Source organism: Struthio camelus, chromosome 14 (assembly GCF_040807025.1).
Source record: "Struthio camelus isolate bStrCam1 chromosome 14, bStrCam1.hap1, whole genome shotgun sequence".
Lineage (NCBI taxonomy): Eukaryota > Metazoa > Chordata > Aves > Struthioniformes > Struthionidae > Struthio > Struthio camelus.
The window spans coordinates 21374527-21395368 of NC_090955.1; the positions used below are offsets into that span (position 1 = coordinate 21374527).

General features: G+C 38.5%; 1 protein-coding gene across 19 annotated transcripts in view; it reads right to left on the reverse strand.

Annotated features, from left to right (window-relative positions):
* ATP2B2 (ATPase plasma membrane Ca2+ transporting 2) overlaps positions 1-20842 on the reverse strand; it is a 430065-nt gene that overhangs the window by 208429 nt on the left and 200794 nt on the right. The window contains exon 1 of one of the 19 annotated variants that reach the window (XM_068906752.1): positions 6149-6163. The exons of the other annotated variants lie outside the window; for them this stretch is intronic. The gene's annotated coding sequence lies outside the window, so the exon portion shown is untranslated. Of the gene's footprint in view, positions 1-6148; positions 6164-20842 lie in introns of those variants that run through there. 19 annotated transcript variants of the gene reach the window in all.

A 20842-nucleotide genomic window follows, 5' to 3' on the forward strand; every position in this document is an offset into this window, starting at 1 on the left:
TGACCTGATCTGCCACTTGAGAGCATACAAGAACAACTTATTTGCTGAATCTGTTTACCCTACCGTCATTCAAGATGTAGCATGATGCTTAAATAGGCAACAGTCAGATTAATATAATTGAGGATGCAGTTCGGAGTAGACAGGAAGTCATGCCAGAACTGCAAAATGCTTATTCGCATATGATTAAAATATCCTCCTGGTTATATTGGTATAAAAAAAGCACCCGAATCAGAGCTGCACAGAAGCCAGAGGACCAAAATACCAGAGCTCCTGCTTTTCGGAACAGCTCACCAGTTTAAAAGGAAGAAACATAAATCAAGCAAAGATAAAGTTGCCATTTTAATTGCATAAGCAATGCTGGTGGATTTGTCATTGCTTTTGACAGATTTTTTCCCCAGAGTCACGTTATAACCAGCGCTATATTTCCACTGCATAAGAGAATTCATGCACCAGAACGAAAGCCCAGCTCAGGGATACAGAAAACCACTTCACCAGCCTTTTTTTCTTTGACTCCAGTGATATGCGACGTCCTGAATGGCAGAGAGGCATGGGACAGATCAGAAAGTCTCTATCCAGACAAAACATACAACAAGTAAACGAGGAGCAAAATCACTAACTAAATAGCGCTAAAGTCTTCAGCAGGTTAGGACTGACTCTAGCAAAACAAAGGTTTCTTTGTACTGACGTTGCTGTTCGTGATACAGGCGCAGACTGCTGTGCACGTTACAGGGGCATCCCCCTGCAGAGGGCTGAGCCCCGCTGTCGCACGTGCGCAGACAGAAACGCCGCGCTGCCGCTGGAGCGGCAGTATGCCTGCATCTTACCAGCTGATAACCACTGATGTGGCGCTACGATGCGGGGCAGTGATTTAAGGTGGCACTTGACCTAGAAGCAAACCATCAGACTCGCACTAAAGCGTACAGGGAGCACGCGTGGAATTACGCACAGAAACTACTTCTGAATCTGTGTAGAGTTGATCTTCGCCTTTTCTCCGGCCTAGATTTTGATTTCCCCTAAGTGATCAGTCGTGGCCTAACTCTTCTCCTATTTACATCAGTAGGAGCTTCACCTTCAAAAACGGATTTAAGTCAATATTGTTCATTTTGATAAATTCCACTTTTAAGAGAGAAGGACCTCTTCTTCCCCGTCAGAGGACTGAAATAGGTATTTTTACAACAAGGCCACAGACCGATGACATTGTTACGTCCTACGTTAACATTCCGGTTTAGAGCAACACTGCAGTCTTGAAGCAGCTTCTACAACTGTCCCTTTTTACCGTGTGTTTGCTTCGTTTGCAGAGCAGCCCCTGGTCTTCATGAACTAGATTTCTTTTGGAGGAAATAAAAGTGGAAGCTCCACTGCAGGCTCTCACCAAAGCCACTCTCAACACACAAGGATCTGAAGGAATCACAGGTCTTTGGAAAGCTTCCAGATGTGTGTGGCGAGCACAGTCTGAAGGATCAGACTAAATCAGTCCAAAGTAAAATCCCCAAACTGCATAGATGCAGGGGCCTCAGCACTGGTTGCTTCAATCTATTGATCTGCTTCTAATACATCAAATTATTCACTGATGGAGAGAGAGCCTTTGTTTCAAACTCTAGTTCTACTCCTTGTTATCTGTATAATCCTTTTATTTCCCAAGGCATCCTAAATAATTCACTCAACATTACTGAAGTCCACAACCTTCTGTGTCTTATCGCCAGATTCTTATTTAACTACCAAGATTTTCTTTCTGGAATAGGCCCTCAGAGCTTTAGCTCCTTCTTATGGGTGAACTGACCATTTTCTTTTCTTTTTCCTGGATCCAGACTGCTGGAGGATCAAGAGGACTGCTAGATTAGGGCAAAACCTAAATCAATAGATGTAGTCAGCAGACTCTGTTATTGTTTAAAATTCTCTCCAAGAATTAACCTTCCACTAAAGGAAACGTAACAACATCTTAGCCAAGAGATTACTTGTTTAGCACTGCATTAACCACCAACTTTGCATCCAGAAAACTTCCAGTTGCAAACAGGTTTTCTGTAACATCTATCTTTGCTTGTGCAAAAAGAGCTATACTCAGACTTACGTATCCGGGAATCCAGTACAGAATACAATACTACATGAGCTACAAAAAAGGAGAGCTACGGAAACAGCCTTTTAAATAAGGATCAAAATTTCAAAATCAAACTGTGTATAAAACAAGAACAGTAGCATTTTAGGCCTTTCACCTTTTACAGAAGGAAAGACCATTATATAAGGTACATCTGCAAGTACTGTAACAGTAATGAAAGGAGTTGCACTGAAGGACTTTAAATACCTCATCAGAGAAAGAGCAACTCCAACACAGCAAACCTCAGATATTTAACAGGAGGATTAGTCAACAACTGCTGTTAACGCGGCTCAAACATTTCAGGCTTCAGCCTGCTAAAGTTCCCTTTAACTGAAAGTCTTGGGAATCACCTGTTTGAAGGAGTATCCCGCTACCGGCCAGTAAGCTACATCTGAAAACAAACATTCATTTTAATTCCCCTTTTTCACATTGGGGCATCATGGCAGAAGTCTCTTGCCAGGAACATCCAAGCTTTAGAACCCACCCGGGCTCTGCTCCCACCCTGCAATAGCCAAGGATGGCTCATCTCCTGCACCTCCGCGCTGCTAGTTGATCCTGTTCACTGAGGCATCCCAAGACTAAAGTCAGGCCACAGAATTACACTGGGGCTTCCTCAAGCAATTGTCCTTTAATAAGTGTCGCAGTTACCTACCGTTTCTTATCCCTGCAACCTTAATCAGCCCACCTTGAGTTTTAGAAGTGCCATCTTCACGTTAATTTAGTATACGTTTTATCATAGCTCATTTTCTTCCTTAGTTGTAGTTTTCCCTCAGATACGCGCTGATCATTGGCTGTATTGTATGTTATTTTATTTTATTATTCCTTATTATTCATTATACTCATTAATCCCACTGTAGTATAATTCACCTAACCAAAGGTGCCAGTTCCAGGAAGGTTACTTTAAAAACAGAAACATTAACTAAGAAGCACTATAATAACACTGCCAGAAATAGCGTCAGCTTAAAAGGTAATATGCACAACAAGGAGTACATGAACTTAAGCAGTCAAGATTCAGTAAACATTTTTTCCTTATTACCCTAACTTTAATATAATTTATCAAAGGAAATGGAAAACTCATAAAGAAATTTGGGCAGGTCACTCTTCACTGTTGCAAGCAACTCTATAAGTATATCTAAAATGGAAGAACTTAGGGAATATTCTTCTAACGTTCTTGCAATTCCATACGTGTGACAAGATTTTGCTGATTTCGCTCCTCTCCTGCTTCTGCAGGTTCCACTCCCATCTATATGAATTCCACTTGCTCACATCATTTAAAAGAAAAGTAGAGACTCACGAACCTGACACGGTCATGTAAAAATATAAAAATATCAAATCGGATGGCAACTCTGTCACACTAAAAAAGTAGCATCTCATAGTAACTGTTAAACCTGAACTGCCATTTCAAATCAGTGTTCCAAGACTGACAAAGTGCCCATCTACTTCACAGCACAACATCGCAGAGGTCTCATCCAACAGTGAGAGTTGCACATGACTCAGGAAAATACAGGCTCAGACTTTCATGCATTTCTACTTCAAAAATTAATTCCAATTAAAGTTTTTGGTTGGTTGTTTTTTGCTATGTCATAAAGCCATAGAATAATTCAGGCTGGAAGGAATCTTTGGAGGTCATGCAGTCCAACTCCCTGGCCAGAGCACAGCCAACTCTGAACTTGGGTCAGATTGCTCAGGGTCACAAGAAGTTGAGCTCTGAATACCTCCAAGGATGGAAATTCCCTCCTTTCCCTGAGTCCCACCCCCATTCCAGTGCGGAACCACCTTCATGGTGACAAAAATCCTTATATTTAATTTAACCAAAATTTCACATGCTGCAACTTGTATCCGTTGCCTCATATCCTTTTGCTGTGTACCTCTTACAGTCTGGCTCTGTCTTCTTTTATAATCCTACACAAGGGGTTTGAAGAAAGCAATTTAACTAAACGTCCCTTAGCTTTCTCTTCTCCAGACTGAACAAACTCGGCTTACTTGGCCTCACCTTGTATGTCATATGTTCCCTAGCTTGGCGGCAGCCCTCCATGGGACCTGCTCCAGTTGTCAGTGTCTCTCGTATTCAGGAGGCCAAGACTGGACAACGTTCTCCACACGCAATTTCACAAGTTGCAAAAACAGAGCGGAGACCAGGTTTTGGCTCCAGCCTCACGGAGATAGCCTTTAACTTCTACCTGCCAGATCAAACTGCTTTCATATCACTTATACAATGCCATCAGTTATACAATACCACAGAGTAAATAAAGAGTAAGGAGAGAGCTTGCCAAAAGTCAGTGGGAACAAAACTTAATTTTCAGAAACAAGGATGAATGTCCATAACTGGCACTGGGAGGGGGACTTTTGTTTTTATCGAAGTATATTCATTTGATCAGAAAACTATCACTGTTACAAATCTAAAGTACATTTTCAAAAACACAGCTGAACCTTGAGGTCAAATGAACTACATTTCTTATATATAGAATTAGCCAAAAAAGAGAGCATCTTCAGGAACTGATTTCCTTCAGGCCATAAAATATTGGAATTAAGGGACTGAACTCCTATCAAGGAAGGAGTTTGATTCACTTATGAATCTCTGTTCACAACGCTATCACGACAGGTTTGGTAAAAATCATTATTTTTGAATGTCAGGAAAAAAAAAAATCTATACAATACCTTTACTAGGTCACATAATTCCTGAAAATACTCAAAGCAGCAGTGCTGATTTCTGCTGTAACTGAAGTTTTACAGTGTACAAGAGAATGAAATACCTAAAGCTGAACATGTAGATTCAGGGCCAAAGTATGACACTTTCCGGATTACTAGGTTTATTCACTCTTGCTTCATAGACACAATTTGAAAGATAAGGCTTTGGAAAAGCCACATACAGACAAACAAAAGCAAAACAGTGCAGCATTCAGAGACATTGGGGGCAATAACCCAATTAAACTTCCAGAGATTGAAGTTTATCCAGGTGGGTAGGAATCACGCAACACAGAGGCAAAACAAAACACCAAACTAATTAGTACTTCAGTAGAGCTACAACACTAACAGAGAACTTCTGCATGAAGTCAGAGTTTCTCTCCTGTTTAACAAAAATGCAATAAGCACACATCTAGAAAAAGCAACACAGAGGTTGGGAAAAAAATGTTCATTTTAGATCATAAATGTCTAATAGAATTATCTCACATTCAGCAACTGTGCAGCAGGAGTGATACAATTAGCCAGCATCCCAGAGAGGAAGTTTGTAGGAAAGGGAAGACAAGGACTGCTGTGAAGGACACAAGTGCTGCTGTCATACCCTGTGGTAAAGACAGAGAAGGAGAAAAAAACCTATAGGAGAATAAAAGTCATGAGTGTGTCTGAAGAGAGGGGGAGAACCCCTTAAACCTTCTCAGAATAGCTAGGACTCAATGTGAGAAGATAAGCAGCCTTCACCCTGGAGTTTAGATGAAAGGACATCTATTGATGCTGCACTGCAGCATGGCTTTCCCACACTGACTTGCGTTACAAACACTCACTTCTGCTGCTCAGATACCTATATATTGACAAAACTTGCCAGACACAGAGTAGTTTGGCCATGTTGTCCAAATATGAACATCGTTTATAGCTGGCCTAGACACAAATTTTCAAAAATACAAAACCAGCAAACAGGAAAAAGGCTTTTTTTTTTTTTTTTTTTTTTTTTTTTACACACAGTACAGATGTCTATGTGCATGGTGATTCAGGAACACTTACAGCATTTTTAAATTCATAATCTACGTTGACATAAAATTTACGCTAGATGAAATGAATTGACGATGAAATTCAGTGCAGTCCTATTGTAAAAGATGAAGCCAATAAGACACAAAGACACAAAGTTTTTAAGACACAAAGTTGCCAAAGTTTCAGAAACAGTATGACTGAATATCTTTCTAAGGCACTCTGGGACAAATTTTCAGGTACAACACATGGATTTTGCAACTCTTACAAATCCCCGTTAGCAGAGGAAAGGAAAGAGATGGAAGATGCATGAAATTTTATGCAGCAAAATGACACAAGGTGAAGTAGTGAAATACAAGCACTGTCACTTACCCAGGTGCGAGTCAGCTATGGTAAATAAAAAACAGCATTCTTTTAAGGTCATCCTGATGTTGGTAAGTTGACAGTCTGTCTTTATACTACGAAAGCCACAGTAACTATAATTATTTTAAAAAATAATTGTCACCACCATACTACACTGACAATCAGAATGTATGCAACCCCAAACCCAACAAAAGAGTTTTCCAAAGTGTCCTGACACACCTATACATGTGAAATGCATGCAGGGTTTCCTATTTAGCTTACATATTAAATTACAAGACAAAACGTGATGACTGGGCATTTAAATAGCCCAAAAAACTCTTTACAAGAGACCTTGGAAAGTGTGCTGCCTACCACAGGCAACGGTGGAATCCAGCATGGACTCCAATATGACATCTCTAGATGCCATAAGGACTAGGGAGCAATCACGCCCCAACATTTTGAGTGGAGTGAGGGAGTTTTCACACAATTCAGAATAATAAGGACTTTATGCTAAAAAAAAAAAAAAAAGAAACTAGACAGTTTTTATTAAAATAAAATATAATTGCATCAGATTTTTCTCAAGTATAGGAAACTTTTTTAAAGAAATCCACTAGAGACCTTACAACGCCTAGCTAATTTAAATGGGCAGGGCTGAGATGGCACAGTGATCTGTTCCACAGAAGAAAATTTTGGATATATATATATATGTGTATATATATATATATATATATATATCCAACCAGTGAAGTCTTAGCGCACATTGGGAATTCAGAGTAAATTAATGTTTCAATCATTTCTTTCTTCTACTGTACAACAGTAACCTCTCATATAATCACAGGACCTCATTATTTCAAAGTATATCTAAACTTCACCTAAACTACATCTCTGAGTTTGAGTACGGAGATGAGAAGAAAGTAGTCAAACAAATGTGAACACTTCCCAAGCCCACTTTTCTCTTTTGACAGCTGTCTGGAAACAGACAGCTCGATGAGCTAGTCCTCGTTTAAAGCTAGCTTGAGCCTCTGTGGAAACTCCCTCTGACGCTCCAGCATGTACTGCCTGGGTTTTTCATTCAGGTGGAAACTTATTTGGCTGACCCAGTCTCATGACTGATTAGCAGCCTCACAGACGCACGGAAGTCACAGAAAGGAATAACTGAACACATTTCGAAACACAGAAAACACATTTTATTTCCTTTGCATCTAGGAGTAGATAAAAACCTGCCCTAGTGCTCCCCTGCCCAGAACCAGGATAGCTGGCTGCTGCTGCAGCTCCACGTTTCACATCTCTCTCTGGTAAGATGAGAGGCATCCGGAGCGAGGAAGGCAGCAGCTGCCTGGTGCCACCTCAGACAGATACCACGGCCTCCGAGCCCACGTGAGGCCGCGGAGTGTCTCAGGTATCTAGATGACATGGGATTTCTCTGAAATGAGAGCACTGCCCCATTTTAGCAAAGTCTCCAAGATTCCAGGGTTGTCAGTTTTAGCAAGGACATTCCTTGAAAATGAGGACACCTGATAACCTTAGAGAAGGAGGGTAATTAGTCACATCCCTGCAACCTACTCTCCTAAAGCAACAGCGACAAAGGGAAACTCATGCTGGAACACCTTAAGATGCAATACTACTTACATAACCACGTAAGTGGCTTTATCAACTTGGGCCACTCTCAGGCAGAATTCAGTATCACAGACTTGCCCACGCATGAACTTTTTAAAAGGAGACTGCTGCTCTCATAGGAGATGGAAAAGCTTTGATCTTAAATACGTTTCCACCTAAATTGATGAATGGCAGATTGCCAACATTTCACATGCAACCTGCATTCAGGAATTCAAGTTTATAAAAAATAAAAATAAAATAAACAAAGATTTTTTGAGAATCCCTTTACCATTAGTTCCCTTCAGAGGAGTTATAAATCTCATATAACTATTTGCAAATGTAAGTCTAGCTAGATATTCTGTAGCATTTCAGCTAAACCTAGATCATGAATCAACTGAAAATTCAGGTATAATCAGAACGTGACTATGTAAAACATGACAACTTGCAGAATGTTGCTGTATTCTATCAAAAATAATCTTGCAACCAATTTTGCTCTATCCTGACTCCCAATAAGATTCAGAAAGAGTGATGCATTCCTTGTCCTCCTAAAATATTTAGTCTAATTTTACTTAACAGGTTTAGTTAGTTTAGAAGCAGATGTTATAACCTCCAAAATAAATATCTGAATAGTGTGCTTTACCTACATATTTATCAAGATAAATAACAAAATTCACAGCTACTTTATGAGTCTGAAAATAAGAAAAGATTGTAACAGTGCATGTGAAATTCTAACAAGTCTGGTACCGACTGCATTTTAAAAGATTATGTTTCAGCAGAAAGTACATAAATTTTCCATATAAAAATCTGTGCAAAATGCAACCATTATTACATAAAACTTATTAAGCTGCTTTTTTCTTTCGAAATACTTTCCTTAATATTAAACATTTACTGTTATCTATGAAATTCAGTGAAAAAAACTTGCATTTATAATAAGCAAAATGTATGCTACATGACAATAACTATTAATGAGAACATAACCAGTTGTTTAAGATTTCAGGTACATCGCCATCACCAGGTAATAAATCCTGCAAAATAGTAATAGTTTGCCATTTCTTTTACATGACTCTACTACAGTGAATCTTTTTACCAGCATAATTTCTAAAATTAAGCTGTGGGGGATATTTTCAATGCAATCATCATTTGCCTCCCGGCTGGACCGTCTGTCAGACGCAAGCCCACCTATGTGCCTCATGACTTACAGTAACTCAGGTTGCTACCCTTACGTGCACCACCTGCGCACTGTACCCCCCCCAAGAACACAACCTTTTGACAGCGCAAATTATGATGCTGAAGAGCAAAGCAAAGCAATACAGTCACCATTAGAGCATTGGTCTCCCCTACCTGAAATTCTCCGATCTCCGGGATTGCATTACTGAACCGAGAGATAAATTATGCAAGCGAGACGCAGCTACCCGTTACAGTAGGACTGCACAAACGACCACAACATGATGTACTTACCTAAGACTAACTGCAGAGCAGTCTGACCGCGTGTTAGAAAAGACACACCTCTCCCTCCTGCCAAGGGAGCACTTTCTCTCCACCCCTGTGGATTCCTCCCTTCCCTCCCTCTCCGCTCCACAAGCGCTCTGCCTTGGCCAACGCAGGCAAGGCAGCAACCGCGTTCTCCAACGCAGGGGACCCGCAGCACAGGGCAACGCAAAAGGCGTGGGAAGGAACAGAGGAATTAACTGCTTTGTTTTGTTAACAAGTCTTGAAAAATAAAGAGACGTTTCTACAGGTTTCCACGCGGGTGATGTAAACTGTCTGTTGCAGAACGTACCAGCTTGCAGCAGGGGACAGCACGCAATACGGACCGCTAGATTTATTCGCTTTGTCAGTTCCTACGTCCCTAATTTTTTAATGTACCGTGCCTATTTGAGGGGGGAACGTAAAATTAAATAAAATAAAGCCTGTCCTTTGTGCACACCTCAGGCTATTGAGCAACAGGGAAGACAGCTCTCTAGTCACAAAACAAAATTAAGCATGTGCGTTAGCAAAACATGCAAGCTCCATCCACTGAAGTCCGAAGTACTTCAGCCAGAAAGGATGACCTGGACCCGGCGATCAGGATACCCTCCTGAAAGGACAGAAAGCTGCTGGAGATCCAGCCAGCGCCTCCACTCTGTTTCAAGCATTTCATAGGAAACGGAGCACTAGTAGCAAAGACGAAGAGTCTTCACACCAAATCCAGGATAACATGCAAGTTAGCTGTTACAGAAACACTCTGGCTCTTCTGGATTAAATCTGTTCACGCAGAAGGTGAAAGTGAATCCAAGCCTGCGCCACTCTGAATACCTTAACCGCAAAAAATATCAGAAAAGAGCGGAGGCAGCTATATCATTGCTCCTATTTCTCAGCTTTTCCTCATTTTTGACATCTATAAGCCCCGCTCTCCACTTCTGTTAAACCTGCCTAGAACTGAACTGCATCATTTTTTTCCGTGATGAATACAAATATACTGAACTTCTGTTCTCACCTTAAAGCTCGGAGGAAAGATGGGAAAAGGGAAAGAAATCCCTCAGTAGTTCCAGTTTTAAAATACGTCCTCACAAAAATAATTGGGCCAAGTAGTAGCAATCCAAATTAAAAACATAACAATATTTTTTACAGAGGAGAGAGTATACATATATGTGTGTGTGTGTATACATACATGTGTATATATACACACACACAAAGTTTATATGTCTGACTACGTGTCTGTTCTGCACATTCATTTACTCTGTTTTTGCTCGCATTGGACTAGAATAGCGTTACTGCACATGAACAACAAAGTGATGAGTGCATCTCCATGAACTCAGAAGACTTTCCCTTCTAGAAAGTGATCAGATAACACCATTTTAATACTAAAAGACTAAGCTTTCAAAAACCATTAATTTCTCACCGATAAATACTCTGCCTCAACATTAAAAAGAAGCCAGAACTGTGATTAGAAAAAAGGATTATAAAATATCAAAAAGAAAAAAGCTTTTAGTGCAGCTTTTTTTTAATTATCCTCAAATCATCCTAGTAAAAGTTATTATGTTTTAATGGATGCGTGCTATATTTATCACTGTCACAATATAAAAGAGTGGTGAAATGAATTGCTGAATCCCTTAAACGACAGGTTTTTTGTATCCGAACAGCTTAACCTTTTCTCCTATAGGCCTAATAAATACTCACAACAACGTCTAGAAGAATTATATTGTTGTATATAAAAATAAGCACTGTGATCAAAAGAACAAATTCCCACGAGTTAATGGGTTCTTGAATAATCAGAATTTAAAATAACAATTCAAATGGATAGACCTCCTTAACACACAGTTGAGTTCAAGAAGAGTCCAAGACTCTTAGTTTTATGAGTGTAAAAAAAAGATTCCTAATAATACTAAAGAGTTTCCTCCAGGTGTTAAGATAAATTGTTAAAGTCCAAAACAAAATGACAACACCAGAAATTTGTAGAAAAAAATATGGCGCTATACAATCTATTTTTAAAAACTACATTTGAGATATGCAAATGATTCAAAATAAAACAAAAGCATATCTTAACAAGAAAGCAACGTATGCAACATCTATACAACCTTTTCCTTAAGTACTGAAAAGATTTTGTTTTTAGTGAGAGGACTCTTGTTTCTCAAGTGAAAGTCACAAACATGATAAAGATTATTTTTTAGAAGTCAGTCTAAGTATGTATTCAAAAAATAATGTATTTTTGTTCATATTGCACATCAGTTTAAAAAACTGGAGCAAGAAAGCACTGAAATTGTATTCAGGTGCTCTGCTTTTCATATTCTTTGCTTGTAAATCCAGAATGATGTAGCAAGTCTGCCTTTTGAATGACAAAACTGAAATACAGATTTTTTAAGTGTGTCTTTTATTGGGTTCTGCAAGTATCCTACATTGATTTGTCTAAGCATTAAAAATACAGGTGCTCTCTGAAATACGCATACAATTTTGTCTCATAGCTACTTAAAACTTCAACCCAAATTCCAAAATTACATGATGTACTGTTAATCAGAGCAGCTGCTCTGCATTGCCATTAGCCCACAAGAAGTTGCATTCCCTCCAGTGATACGCAGCCCAACCTTCATAGTTCATTTCTTACCTGTTTTGCTGAAAAAGAAAGTAACTCTTTCTTTGATTTATCAAGGAATTGCACATATTGTACAGCATACTATGGGAGCTTGCTTAGAGCAGACAAAAAGTAGCCAATAAATATATTATGCAATTACTCAAGGCCCAAATGGCACTGTGACCTGCAAAAGTACATAGTGCACTAAGCAGAGTCAGCCAAAATGCAACTGTCCCATACATATGAACAATGAGCGCCTGCAGTAGGGGGGACGGGAAGGCATATCAGCAGCTGCTCCCAGACGCAGGCAAAAGGTAAATGTCACTTCACAGCAAATACTGCTGGCAGTCTAATATTTATTCAGATAAACACTTTTGCATGCAATTTCCAGTTTCAAGAACACAATTGTTTACTAGCAGCCATATCTGAGCCTGGACCAGGAATCTAAATTTAAGAACTAAAATAACTTACTAACAATGAAGGTTGTTCACCTTTATGATATTTTGCATCCTGAATAACTCCACAACTGGTTTATCCACATTCAAGGAGAGAAAAATGTCAATAGTGGGTGAGATTTATTTATTATTACTAATTTCCATTGAAAAATCCAAAAACCTACCCTGGGAGGTGGGGGTTGAGGGGGGCAAAAAATCCTTCAAAAAACAAAGTGACAGAAGTTTTATTCACAGCATAAGAAACGTGCTTTCAAGACCATTCCAAAATATTACCTTTGGAAAGTCATTTTGGCGCTGTGCCAATACTTGCATGAAGCTGGGAGTAACTGAATGTTATCTTCACATAATATTCTAATAATCACTGCTAGCTAGGGATATACAAGTTTTCTTGCATATATGTTCAAGTAATTGGTCTAGATAACTTAGTAACAGATGGAAAATGCTTTGTTGAGTATGCAGTAGTTCACAGTAACCCATCAGCAACAGTGTCAATATATCTAAAAGCAAAAGTTTTTTTATATATATATACATACAAACACATACACACACACACACACATATAAGATAAGATACTACAAGTCTGGAAAGGATAATAGAAGATGGAAGACAACTTTACCCATATTTCCAGAAATTTAAGATTGTGTTTTCAAATTCAAGAATAAAACATTTCATTTAAAAGAACATTTAAAACGGTCACTTTTAAAGGAAAAACTTTATATCAAAAGCCTGAAATAAAAAACTCATTTTGATGAAACCAACAGGAACTCCTCTGTTAGTTTCAGCTTCCCTTTCTCGTCCTCTGATCACTTTTGCTTATACCAATTCTCTGCAAGCAAAGAACTGAAAAAGAACAACGATGAAATTACGAAAAGAGTTACTACAGGGAGAACCAAATGAGCTAATGACCTTATGAAGATCACCTCCAGGCTCTGCATTTAATAAAAGAGCATCCACTGCACCTCAGTATTTCACAGACCTCTCTCTGAAAGGATGCTGTAGAAAATCTGCACGTGTAAAGGAAATTCAACCTCCACTACAGAAAGGTAAAATCAAGCTCAACTTCAAGGATCTCTTGTGCTATTGCAGCAGTATTTAAGACATACTGCTGCAGCACATTTTTGACATATAGATAGCAACTGAGCAGTAATATTTTATGAAGGTGTCAAGTTACTGCCCCCAAAGCAGCAACTCCTTGACTGCAAGACAGCCATTGTCTCCAGATTTTTAACTACAGTAGCAAACACCTAATTTTATTATATAGCACTGACTAGCATTATAATGCAAACTGCAAATACACAGAGAACGTTAAAAAAATCTGCATCTTTCTGCAGGCCGAATATACCGCCCGTCATGAACAACGCCACGAGGAGTTGGTTGTTCACTAAGCAGCGCTCAGCGCAGGCTTCTCTCTCTCAATAGCAACTTCGGTGTTGGAGTCTGAAGCCCTCAAGAAGCCCAGGCAGCAGCAGTCTCCTCTCCTCCCTGTGCCAATTAGAAGCTGACCCAATATATTTTACAGGAAAACAGGGTGGGGGGAAGATATATGAATAATGCCCAGTAAGAGGCAGGCCCCCAAAATATGACCCAATATCATCTTCATTATGTTTTACTTCCCACTTGCTATTAGCAATTTTCAAGGCAGAACATCATAAAGTTTTGAAAAAAAATGAACACAAACTGAATCTATTTTATAGCCTCTGAAATCTGCCTGCATTTGTCCTTACTCGTAAGTGTGTTTGAGGCTCATAACAGTTTGGTTAGTATTAAATCAAACAATCTCTCAAGTAACCTTATTAGTCTAAATTCATCTGAATGTGTCTGTCAAGACAGACAAACTTTTCCATAACATCAGAACAGATTTTCTGCTTGAGCAGAAGAAAAATTTCAAAAGTAAATCTGTTTTCTACATTTTCTACTTTTTAAGGCTCTGTAAATGAATTTTTTTCCCAGAAGATTCACACAGTCTTTTTCAAGTAATTTATTCCCTTTCTAAGTAGGTCCAGTAATGGAAACCTACATTGCAAAATCTCTTTCAAGCTTTGTAAAACATCACTTAATTATATGCTATGTTAGCTCTTCGAAGCCAACAGCACAGGATTTAAATATCACGTTTGTGCACCTCCGCATTCGGACTGTTCTCCCAGTCTGAATTCATTCCCCGCCACACTGCTTCTGTAATTATGACAATGAAAATACACAAACTATAATAAGAATGTCCCAAATATTTGACCAAAACATGAAGACAGTTTTTATTAAAAACATGCTGCTCTAGTGTAAGAAGAACTAATAATCCCAGATCGCAACTGTTCTCCAAAGAGAGTTAAGTAGTGAGTTCTCATGATTTATGACTGATCCCAGCTACAGAATCGGTGTGTATACACACACATACACTCATAGACCAGAACATTCAAAGTGAGATTTTTGTAATCCAAACATAAGCAGAGCTCATGTAGATTGAACATGAAAGAAACAGAGTGTATAAAAAAACCAAATTGATAGAAAACGCACATATACAAACCCCTCAGAAGGCAGAAGACCAGCAAGAGCTTGCAGCTCATCCAGCCTAGAGTTGTGAGCGCTTCTAGAGCTGTACAAGCCGCCGCAAGCTTTCAGGTGCCTCCAAAGCTTGCAGAGGCCGTGGAAGACGTTCAGCCTACAGAGCCTACACGTGCTGTAATGCTGACTTGCAAATAAGCATCTCCTAAGAAACTCATACAGGAGCTACTACTCAGTGAACAATCATGCGCTCAGCTCAGCTAAAAGTATTTTTTCACTTTTTGTTACTTATTTTTTATACTTGCTATAAATTAACTGTTGCATTACAGAAAGAAATTCTGACCTTTTTACGAGAAAAGGCACAGAATAAAAGACAAAGTTTTTAGTAAATCATTTAGCAAAAGAAAATTTATGACTGGTTACAATACTGGTAATTACACATCTGAGCTTTTGTATTTTCTGGATATGTATGTTTTATAGTCAGTTGTGTGACACAACTGTTATATTTAAAATATTTCTATTTAATTGATTAGCCAGCCTTACAGTTGCTTACTTTCTAGCAAGTACAGAATAACTGCTTCCTCAAACACACTGATTAAGTTTTCACCAGTCTTTGCGGGAAGAAGTACTGGGACATTTAGTACTTGAGCTGTGGGATCAGACATAATCAAGACTGGTAGCATCCCTACTAAGGTCCAGAATATACTCTCAGCAGCACAAAACATCTTCTAATTTTAAATAATGTAAGCTTCAGAGCTCTCCTTTCAGGGTTTGAAAACACATACACAACCTTTCAGAAAATGCAGTAGGAAAAAACATTATTTACCCATATCCAAATGACAAAATCTCTCACATTAAAAACAAACACACACACACAGTATTGATACAAGCATTATTTTTCAAATTCACGAATGATTTATAGTGAAAAGTAGTCATTCAAGTACTAATTTATTATCATAGCTCTATTTCAGAAACGTCAAAATCCTAGCGTACTGTCTTTAATACCACTTTTCAAATCGCTTCTTTTAACAAGAAGTGACCTGAGAAAAGCATAGCACGTTGGGAAGAAATCTTCTTCCTCGGTGACACATTAATGAAAATAAGTAGTGAGAGAGATTTAGTCTTCAGTGCTCACCAGTGTCTTCTCCGGCATCAAATCGTTTGCTTCAAAGAAAGGTGAAAGGCACTTAGCATCCTGAAAGTTAGATATTATGGGCCCAGAGAATCGAAATTGTATTTATTTATCAGAGGATTAAAACGTTATTTCTTCTAAATATGAAACGGTACCAGGAAGAGTCACTCCTAAGAAGTCAGGTTGACTCTAGGAAAATTTCACCGTACAAAGTTAAGTAACCACTGCGCATCTGTACAGATTCTCATGGCTGCTACACAGTTTGAGTTGAAGAATAAGCAGAGTGGGCAGTGATGTTTCACTAAGGGTTTCCCTGAATAAATGAGTTAATTTTCACTGCACTAGGTCGAATCCAGAAGTGCAAAAGACAATCTCAAATCCCAGTAAGAAACAATTAATGTGAATCTAACCATTCCACATCGATGCTGAAAATTCAGTATTTTAAAAATAGCACTACAGAGAGCTTCTCTTGTGTCTAGCTTTCTCCCAGATGTAATACATATTTGTATCAGTTGAATGAGCTTTTTAGTAAAATTTAGAAACAGAAAAGAAAATGCTGACCAATGGCTTTAAAAATATTATTGAAACTCTCTAAAAATTCATCTCCAAAAGAAACAGTAGATTTCAAGAACATTTACAAAACTTATAAAAATTCAAGCTCTCGTTCCTGAAAATAATTTCAATTACTTGTTGTACAAAATTTTATATCTTTGCACATCCACAAAAGGTATTTGTAGAACTGCCTATACACTGTAAGACTGAAGTGATACATTTAATCTATAACATGTACAATGGAAATGAATACTGAAAAGCAGAAGCTTTATCATTACCAACAACACTCATGCATAATATTTATATTATCTTTAAATTAATTTGTAAATAATGAATAAGTGATTTTGATAAAGAGAGCTTTTGTGAGCACTGATGAACTGTGTTAATTTTTTTTTAATCTTATGCAGAGAAGTGACAAAAATAAGAGATATCTGTGTCGAACAGAACAATCTACTTCTAAAGATATTCTCGCCTTTGAATCACAAGCTCGTCATCAGAAGCAGTGCAAGACTATTGTACAGGCCTACATCACTTCACCAAAGGCAAACGGACACAAATTCTGCCTTACAACAGCCTCAAGGAATTCCCTTCGCAGTTCGAATGTACATTGGTGTGGATTTTTCTTCACTGAAAGAACATTTTAGCACTGAGAAAGCACATATTTTCAGCACATATTTTATCTTTATTTTACTCCTTGACAGAAAACTGCTCTTTTGCAAGCTATTGAGCTTGACTGGGTAAAAGTCATCTTTATTAAAAAAACAAAAACAAAAAAAAACCCCACACTAAACCAAACAAGGTCCTAAAATCCTAACATATGGCTTGAAAATGAGTTAAGTGGATCACGTGACAAATTTTTGGTTCTAGCCATAGGATTCAGAACTTTTTCTTACTCAGGCTCTAATCCAGTTATTTACTTGTAATTTAGAAGAAAAAAATAAGTTCTTCATTGCAGCCTCCTCAAACTCAGTACACGTGTAAACACTAAGCCTAAACGTTAAGACCGAAATGCAGAACTGCAGCTAGATTACCCATCACTGACACATGCCATTTTAACAGTGGATGTTTTCAACACTGGACTTGTACCTACAATGTATTAAAAAATACTGTCATATTTGGCCCTTCTTGTTCTTTACGACCAAGAAGAAAATACACAAAAACGCTGAAAAAATTACTTATCACCTTAACATGAAAAATGAAATTTCTGACCATCTGAAAGTTCTATCTAAAAACAGGGTTAAGTGCTCTTTGAGTATCATGCAATATTATACCTGTGACTTTGAAGAAGATAAAATTAATATTAACAGAAAGAGCTAGGGCGACAAACTATCAAGAAGAAAGATTAAATATCAAAGTCACATCAATACTTGCACTTCTTCTGTAACACACACAAAGCAATGAATTTCTGGCACACGTTTCAAACAATTATTTACTACGTTTTGTTATTTTTCATCATTTATTATAATATATATTAGGAATTGTAAGGAACACAGCCTTTACAGTCACTATTATAAACCATTCTCCTCCATATAAATTATATAAAATCCTCAATTTTAAAAATTGCTTCCATTGTAGATTTGATCACAGCAAAGATGCTCACTGGAATCATCAGCCAGAAGAGTCTGCAGTGAGGTGTGCCACAGAGACCAACTTAAAATTCCTTTGATCCAATTTTTAAACTGACTTATCTTTATACTGCTCTCAGGAGACAGTATTACCAAGTCAAATTCATGGTACAACTCACAACGTTCCTGCATCACTTCACCACCCTTGAGGCAGCCAGGGCCCTCTCCGAGCCCATCCTGACCTGCACGCAACAGAAGAGGGAGAACCAGCAGAGGAGGAGCAGGCTCTCTCTCTTACATGCAAGAAGTTACGGCACAACATACCGCCAAAAGGGAACAAAGGGTCCTGCACGTTCCTCCTGCCTCCCTCAAATCATTTGGCCCTGGCCTTAACACCTCCTGCAGCAGGAGGGGAGGCACGGTGCAAAACTTCACGCGCCTCTGTGCTGAGATGGAGATAGCGCTCTGCCAGCACGGCTCAGTAACGGCGTCAGGCATGTAACGTAAGAAAACTACGAAAGAAGGAACGCTACGTATGGATGAATTTGCTGCAAAAGTGGATGACTGACACAATCTCCTATTTCTACAGTGGTGCACACTCTTCAATGCCTCAGTCATAACCTGGAAAGTTGTCCTCTTGAGATACAAGAGCAGAGTCAGTCTTCAAGATCACCTTGAGTCCCAGGTTTAGCAGGGGCTGGTCTTGTTGCAGAACTGGAACAAGATTCTCCTTCAACAATGAAATTGTTGCAAAAGTATTCCCAGTGTCTCCTTTAAAATTTGGAAATTTTGACAGTTCGCTAACTGCAAAACTTCTTACAGTAGTAAAAACGTTCCTAATCACTGCATCACCCAACTTCTCATGCATCTCATGAACGGCATACAGTGTTCTAGCCATATGCCACATAGCTAAATGAAACAACATATTCATTCAGATTTTAAAAACAATATATTCCTTGACAACTGCTGTGAAATAAGGTCACAATGATTTATTTGACAAACAGGCATCTCAGGAAGTGGCATTTTCTAGTAAAACTCTTGTGCTTGCCTATTTGTTCCATTCCATTTGTTATTTCTGATCTTTAACTTGAAAGCACTGGCCTTCAGGACTGGCTTTTCTCTCAACACGGGAAGCGATCCGGACTTACTATTCTAGAACTACTGCTCCTGAATAACAGTAACGTTTTGGATATGTTTGCTCCAGAATAATAATGCCTGATTCTGGCTTAGCTGAATTAAAGTCATTTGAGAATACTATTTTCATTTAGGTTTGTACTCTAATTTGAATGGCTTTGCATTTACTTCATTTAGTTATCAATATTTTCATCATATTCCGCTTTTCCACTTCGTTCTGCCCAGCTTCTCAATGAAAATCTGCAAGCATGTCAGACACACAATGATTTCACTGCAGAAATTTCAAAGATTTTTTTTTTTTAAATATTCTAGGTACCAGTCCAGTCATGCATCTATATTTTCAAGCAGCCAGTTGGATTTTCTTACAAAAAAAAGTATGCAACCCACCACATTCTTACTGCAGAAATTAAAACGGCATTAGGAAGTTTGGAACAATAGGGTGCAAATATATAAGGAGAAAGTTGCACTTGCTTTTAAGAGGAAAGAAAAAATAATAATGTTACTTAAAAGCAGCTAAATGGCAGGACATTGAAATGGCGCAGGGAGAGTGTTGTCTGTTTGCCTGCTTTTCACGCTGAACAGAAGCGGTTCTTCTCACCACCTCTTCTGCAATGTCATCTTGCTTCCTCATCTGATCAGTATCTCTCGCACCAAAACCACGGCCATGAGGAATTTCGGAGACTAAAAGATGTAAATAGTATAGTCTTTGTTTTCTCTTTTTCTTCCAGATAGCAAAAATTCAGGTGAGGCATGATGAACTGACAGATTTTCAAGAGACTGAATGTCATCTGGGCACATGTCCCTAAGGGTTTCAGGGACCTACCGCTGCGGCACTCTGACCCAGCAACCGACCTTATAGGTGTAGGGGGCAGGAGGTGCTGGGAATGAGCTATTTAAAACTCATACAATTCCAATGTCAAACTCAATGTCGCTGCCAAGTCCGGTTAATTCTCCATGCTGAAAACATACCTTCCAAACTGAAAGCATATTTATCTCAACCTTACTTAGGCAAATCTGTTTTTTCTTCTCCTCAGAGGAATCTCCAAAGTTACCGCACAGTAAACTTCAAAATGATCCTTCAATTCAGCACTGCACATACCCTATTTATACATCACTTTATGGTTACTTCACTTCTTTCATTAAAATAAATGATCAAAAAAAAATATTGCTATAATCTGTTTGCTATAGGATGTTCATCTAGTTTAGACTTCACTACACATCCATAACAGCTTAGATGTTCTTTAAGGAAAAGAACTGGGACAGAAAGTTACTGTACCTGAGTACACACAAGCCTAAACCTCATCTTCCACAATTCCTCATTCAAACCTGATTTCAGCTTCATTTATATTCTCAGTTGATACTTCAGTTCCTATACATAGGAGAGACATATTTCATGTGTTCTTTAACAAGAACACAGTTCTTACAGGAAGAAACATAAAATATACCTTTTACTTCTATTTTTGCAACTTTAACATAATCTTTAGTTTCAACAATGCTTTGCAACAGCTTTACTAATAAGAAAATGAGCGCACAATAATACATCTCGTTTCTGGCTAGAGAAGCTGTTCAGTCACCGCTGTTTATTGTTCCAAGGAAATTGTAACCATAGACACCATAACGTCAAGGAATTACTGCCAGAACTCAAAGAGGTAGACTTACTGAAGGAATAAGCAAATAGATATCATATACTCACCTTTCGCAAAATATTTCAATAATTTACAGCGTCCACTTGGGGTATACCAGTGG